Genomic DNA, 7,191 nt, shown 5'->3' with positions numbered 1-7,191 from the left:
CAATCTCAAAAATATCTTGAGAACATGAGTGGATATCATTTAAATTTCTGGAGCCTCTTGCCTTTCCTGTAGTTCAGATCTAGGCCTTGGCAACTGCGACAAACCCACCAAACTTTGCTTTGAGGGATTTCTCTCAGAATGAAAGATGGACAACCCGTGCTTTCTGGGTACGCCAGTAGAGCAATTTCCTCTAACAAACCTTGACGGCTGAGACCTCCCTCCCCACAAGGTCCTGGCCAGGAGCTACCATTTAATGGGCAGCCCTGCAGGTAACCTGGCCAGGAATCCACCCATTATGAGTAGGTAGATGCTGGCATCAGAGAGACCTGGACACGAATTACTGCTCTACTGTGTATGAGCTACGTGAGTGTGTCAGTTACTAACTTCCCTAAGCTTCAATTTTCTGAGATTTAAAATGCTGCTAATCATGGATATCCTTCTTCTAGAACTTGGGGAAAGATCAAATGATATAATGCCTGTAATCTCACTTTGCAGGGCTGTTGGCACACAGGAAGCACCATATAAACGGTGGCTCACATTGTTAATGGTGTATCTCATCTTCTTGGTCCTCTTTAGAGTAACCACCACTGTAACAAGAGCAGCTCTCTCCCAGAATGTTGTACTCCTGTATCACCACCGCCACCACTATGTCTGCTTGAACTGCATAATACTAATGTTTTATTTTTGATGTTCCTAGTCCTCGGCTTTTAGATCTTCTGAGGGTAACCACCTTGCATGACTGGCTCAGCCATCAACAGAGGTGTATCAGTTAGCTTAGGCTTATGCTGAAGGAACAAATGACCCCCAGAATCTTGGTGGATTGCAGCAACTAAGATTTATTTCTTGCTTGCAATCACATTCATCTCAAGATGCACATGGGTAACATCTCTGCTCCACACCTCTTTATTCCAGGACTAAGGAGCAGCTCCTATCCAGCACAAACCTGCCTCATGACAGTGAGAAGAAAAAGAGAAAACCTTAAAACAGCCACCAGAGATGATATACATTAATTGCACTTAAATTTGATTGGCCAAAGCAAATCACATGGTCAAACGTTGTATCAGTGGGAAGTACAGTCTTCTTGCATGGATGGATTCAAGAAAATATTTTGAACAAATAATAGTCTTCCACTGAGAGTTCCTCCTCCTGGTTTTAGGGACACTCTGGCTGTACATAGAAAAAAATATTTAACTATAATGCCTCACATCTTGGTTCCCTGTGGGTGGGGGAGGTGGGAAGGATGACTCGGTTTCTCATTTGCCTTCCTCCTCTGAGCTCCTATCTCCCTGGGCTCCAGTGGCCTCCTGCCCTAGTAGCAACTGATAACTTAATTCTAGCTATCACAACGATGTTCCTGTCATAATAATTGGAGGGAAATTATCCAAAATCTGATTTTGTTTTTTCCTCTGAAATGATTTTTGGGGTACCTTCCAGATTTTCTAGAATGAATGTGTATTTATTGACTATAAGACTAAAAACACTCTCTTAAAAAGGATGAGTCTGGCAGCATGGGGAAGATAAATTAGTGTGTCAGAGGCTCAAGGAGGAAAATGAACCTGAAAAAGGGCAGTGACGGGGTGGGGCAAGGGGCAAGAGCAGGCTGGATCCAGTCCTCTCGACTTGGACTTGGTAGGACTGGCCACCCCAGGAGGTGGGGAGTCAGGAAAAGGGTGGCTTCTTGTTGACCATGGACCTTGGGCCAGCACTGAGGGATGTGAAGGCCCTTCTGACCTGCAGAAGAGGGTATCCCTCTATGAGAAGGCTGTAAGAGTCATCTTTGAGTGTAGAGAAGTTACAAGAAATTGCTTCCTTGGATCCTCACTCCCAAACCATTATCCCACTCAGGTTCTGCTCTGGTAAGTCAGGTCCATGTCTGATCTTTAGACATAATTTTATGATTTGGAAACTGTCATTGGACTGCCACCATCTTACTTTTAGAGAACAAAGACTTAATGGACATCTAACGGGTTATTTCATTCATCTTCCTGCCATCATGGGAGGAAAGTTCATATTCAGTTTCTCTTGACATTGCAAAAGACATAAGCTCCCAGAATAGAGAGTTGTATTCAAATGGTGTGGCCCTAGCCAAGTCAGTTGGCATCTCTGAGATTCAGGTTCCTTATTATTTAGATGAAACTATAATACCTGTTTTAAAGAGTTTGTTACAATAGAAAGAGACCATCTTTGCCAGATTAAAAATCTTTGTAATTGTTAATATTACAATGTCTAGCACATTATTAATTATTGTAAGGATAGAGATATACCAGTAAAACAACACAGTGGTTCAAAACTTTTAGCAAGGAAATAGCTGTGGCAAACACCTATAGTCATAATCAAAATAATAAGCAAAGGCCATTGTCTTAGTTCATTTTGCGCTGCTATAAAGGAATACTTGAGGCTGGATAATTGATAAAGAAAAGAGATTTATTTGGCTCACAGTTCTGCAGGTTATACAAGAAGCATGGCACTGTCATCTTCTTCTGGTGAGGGCCTCCAGCTGCTTCCACTGATGGTAGAAGGGGAAGGGGAGCTCGCTGTGCAAAAATCACATGGTGAGAGAGGAAGCAAGGGTTAAGGGATGGGGAGGTACCAGGCTCTTTTTAACCACCAGCTCTTGCAGGAATTAATAGAGCAATAAATTATCACCAAGAGGACAGCACCAAGACATTCATGAGGGATCCACCGTCACAACCCAAACACCTCCTTTAGGCCCCACCTTCAACGTTGGGGATCAAATTTCAACATGAGGCTTGGCAGAGGAATGTCTAAATGATAGCAACCATCTATAACTTATCTATCCATTCTACCATTTAATGCTCAGCAGGTCCTTCCTTAAATCCTACCTAAATTTCTCCACTGCTGCTGAACGTATAAACCAACAACCTACCATGTGACAGTGGCCCCGATCAGAAATGTGTAGAGTCTCATGAGTAGAACATTTGCTCTGAGGTCACTTTGGTCTACTTTATAACAGCTTGACTCTGAGTATGTCACTCAAATCTCTTGAGCCTCAATTTTGTCCTTTTAAAACGGGAATAATATTGTCTCTCTTAGAATCCTGTTTTGAGAATCCTTTCCAGAGCAATATATGCAACACATCTGGCTCATACAAGTTGTGTATTAAATGAGAGCTCCTTTCCATGTATTCTAATAGATTTTACCGTTTAAGAAAAGCATATTTTTTAAACTGAAGTTTTTTTCAGCTTATTATTTTGTATCCAGGACCATGATAGCTATTAAGTGTTTTGGGCTTCTCTGTCTCCAGAGACATTTCATGATGCCAATTAGAAGTGTAAGTATATTGAGATTAAAAGGTAATGACTAGCAAAATGAATTGCGGCTTCCCTACTTACACCCAACTTGCTACTCCTGAAGCTCATCTCCAAATACCTTACTATCTAGGGAAAAAAAAAAAAAAATCTAGGGTCAACGGAATATCAGAATTTTATAATTCATAATCATTTGAAGACCTCTGGGGAGAAGGGCGTTCTGTTTCTACAGGGAAACTCATTTATGTTAAACTTTTGTACAGACTGGGTGTGGTGGCTCACATTTGTAATCCCAGCACTTTGGGAGGCCGAGGCAGGTGGATCACCTGAGATCAGGTGTTCTAGATCAGCCTGACCAACAAGGTGAAATTCCATCTCTACTGTAAGTACAAAAATTAGCCAGGCGTGGTGGCAGCCTCCTGTAGTCCCAGCTGCTCGGGAGGCTGAGACAAGAGAATTGCTTGAACCCAGAGGTGGAGGTTGCAGTGAGCTGAGATTGTACCACTGCACTCCAACCTGGGCAGAGCAAGACTCGGTCAAAAAAAAAAGAAAAATTCTTTGCACAGACAATGTTGCCCTCTTTATTAGCATAGAAATATGACAACATGAAAATAATAATTAAATCTTAGGTAGCTGAGGAGATTGAGTCAGAAATGGGATTAGCCGAGGACTGGATTTAGTTTTACATGCACTGATCTCCTGTATTTTGTTATGACACACACAGAAGTCTCTAAATAAACCTGTAGATGCATTGATGAATTCATGCTTCTGTTGATGAAATTATATTTATTTTTCCTTTCAGTTCTTTTCTGCCTCTTTGGTCCCTTTTTTGTAAGTCCTTCTCTCCAAAGACCATAGGAATAAGAATAAAATTATCTAATTTAATTTTATGATTGTGAATAAGTTTCCTATCTTCTCCAAAAACCACTTTTCTCCTCTGTAAATGGGATAAGTAATGCCTACTTCCCAGCCTCATCTATTTCGTGCCTGTTACCGCCTCCTTAGCTCAGGCCGTTTCTCCCTCCTGGATTATTGCAGCTGTGGCCTATCTTGTTTTCCACCCCCTAGAATTAGCCTCACTGCCTCTTCGCTTCCCATCCCACACCACCCATTGTTGCTGGAGTGTTCTTTTGGCAATGCAATCTGGCCTTGTCAAGCGCCTTCATAAGTCTGTCTCCAGTAGAAGGGACCTGCCACCAGGAGGCGGAATGCTGAAGAAGGACTGGGTAGACCTGGAGCCCATCCCCAGCTCACCACTCCTGCCCCTCCCACTCCTTTCCTCTTTCACTTCATGTTCCAGCCATGTGGGACACTTCCCCCAAACCCCTTGGCTTTCTCACCTCCAAGTCTATGCGTGTGTTCTGTTCTCTTCCTGAATAATTCCTTTTTGTGGGAAGGAAATCAACTTAGAAATCTACTCTTCCAAGAAGCCTCCCCTGACTGCTCCAGGTTTGATTAGGGTCCTGTCTTATGTGACTCAGAGCCCTCTGCCCTGACAGCATCCGGGAGCTCTTCCTGCTGTTTGAGGTCCCATCTCCCCCTCACTTGTCAGCTCACTTGTCATTCTCACATCCACATAGCACACTGGACTCTTCAAAGTCGTGTTTCAGGAGGGCATGAAAAAAATGCATACTTTGTAAATGGATACATGCTATAATAGACATGTTTGAATATCCCAGAGCCTAAAGCTGGAAGCATCCAAAGAGTAGACTCACTCAGGGTGGATGCTCTTATGATCGACATTTGGTAATGACTCTGTTGAATGGCTGAATTTGGTAAGGTACAATTACAAAATAGACTTCTTCAGATGCAGCCTGTCATCACTCCCCACCCCACCCACGAGTGACAGCTCCAGCAGAAACCATGGCTTCGAGCTCCCCTTCAGGAACAACATCTGAGTCAGAGGGCAGCCTGACTGACTTGGCTCAATTTGCTCAAGGTGGAAGTTAAGTATTACTTAAGGCTCATAGTTCAGAGCCTCCACCATGAGTCACTGGTCTCCTCCTGTCTGTGCTGTAGGAAGACACCACCAGGGAACAGTCCCTTCCACCTTCCATGGGTGGGGCCTGCACTTTTCTTCTGAATATCAGCCTGTCAGGGCTCCTATTTTTTTTTTTTTTTTTTTTTTTTTTTTTTGACAGGGTCTCACTCTGTCACCTAGGCTGGAGTGCAGTGGCATAGTCTTGGTTCACCGCAACATCGGAGGGAGGATGTTTGAACCAAGTTCAAACGATTCTCCTGCCTCAGCCTCCTGAGTAGCTGGGATTATAGGTGCATGTCCACCACACTGGCTAATTTTTGTATTTTTAGTAGAGACGGAGTTTCACCATATTGGCCAGGCTGGTCTTGAACTCCTGACCTCAAGTGATTCGACTGCCTCAGCCTCCCAAAGTGCTGGGATTACAGGCGTGAGCCACTGTGCCCAGCCTGAATGTTAGAGTTCTGATCAATCTTTGTTCTCCATGCTGGGATTTCATTCAAGTTCTAACACAATAGAAAAACAGTATTTTGTTATCATAAATCATATTTTAGTAATTTTAGAGAAAAAAGACAGGAAATGTACTTTGATGAGTAATATTTAAATATTACTTCTGCACTTATGTATGTTTTTGTTTAACTTGTGGACAAAGACTTATGGATAAGTGCAAAAAATAAATCCTCTTTTGCAACCCAGAATTCATTGTTCAGTATGAGTTTTAATACATATAGCAAGGGAAATTATGATACTTGAGACAGTTAGCTGATGGGAGTATTGATAGCCATAAAGGTTGGTTCCAGGACAGGCACAGTGGCTCATGCCTGCAATCCCCACACCAAGGTGGGAGTTTTGCTTGAAGCCAGGAGTTCAAGAATAGCCTGGGCAAAAAAGTAACAAACACCTCATCTCCACAAAAATTTAAAAATTAGCTGAGTATTAGGGCATGTGCCTGTAGTTTTAGCTACTCAGGAAGGGGAGGCTGAGGCAAGAGGATTGAGCCCAGGAGTTGGAGGCTGCACAGAGCTTTGATGGCACCACTATACTGGAGCCTGGGTAACAGACAGCCCCTGTCTCTTAATAAAAAAAGAAAAGATTGATTCTAGGACTGTAGAATAGATAGTTAAACAGCATGGGATATGAGGGAACGCCTCAGCTGTATTAATTTTGTATTCCAATTTCATGTTGACTTGATACATACGATGGCTTTTTGTTTTAAAGGCTTTTATCTTCAGAACATGATGTCTGGAGTTAAAGGTATTGGCATATTCCACACATCTATACTATTCTTGAGTGTGATCGCTTAGGAATGAACATAATTTGAACTCATTCATGTTAAGAGAGGGTGTCAAATTGAGAACCAGGAAGATCCACCACCTACAGTAAAAATGACTCAAGTAAATTGGCTGAAGAACATAGATCCCAAAGATTCTTGATGAATTTTGAAGTCTTCATCAGTATTTATATATTAACACGAGATGAAAGAAGCCGAAATAAAAGAACTATGGACTGACAGGACAACTGGATTAAAATAAGCCTCAGTTTCATGAAAAAGGGCTAACTTGAAGATAAATCTTTTGACTCCAGCTCTTTAGAGGATCTAAAGTGACCTTGATGGACAGTGGAAGAAATCACAATATGGAATTCCTTGAATAAAAATTTATTGACTTTAACTTTAAAAAAATAAAAAATATTACTTAAGAGTAATATTTAAACTTCTATCTCATGCAAATCGAGTCAGTCGGGCCACCCTCTGCCTTGGGAACCAGCAGCAAGAGGCCAGGGACAAGTGGGTTTGGGCACTCCCCTAGCTGTGGCTCCCACTCCCTCTGCTGCCTCTGGGCCCTCCAGGGTCAGAAGCTAAGAGGAATGAGGATGAAAGACAGAAGAGACAAAAGTCTTTCCACTTAGCTGGGGCAGTGGGTGTCTGCTTGTCAGGCTCACAGT

General features: G+C 42.5%; 1 non-coding gene across 1 annotated transcript; it reads left to right on the top strand.

The window, feature by feature from the left end:
* The first annotated feature begins 5,861 nt into the window (after positions 1–5,861).
* LOC115935700 (small nucleolar RNA SNORA40) lies at positions 5,862–5,989 on the top strand. Its single transcript, XR_004071319.2, has one exon. It is a non-coding gene; the product is annotated as a small nucleolar RNA SNORA40 (small nucleolar RNA).
* The last annotated feature ends 1,202 nt before the right edge of the window (positions 5,990–7,191 follow it).

The sequence above is a fragment of the Gorilla gorilla genome, chromosome 7, assembly GCF_029281585.2.
Source record: "Gorilla gorilla gorilla isolate KB3781 chromosome 7, NHGRI_mGorGor1-v2.1_pri, whole genome shotgun sequence".
Classification (NCBI taxonomy): domain Eukaryota; kingdom Metazoa; phylum Chordata; class Mammalia; order Primates; family Hominidae; genus Gorilla; species Gorilla gorilla.
This window is presented reverse-complemented; position numbering and strand designations above follow the sequence as displayed.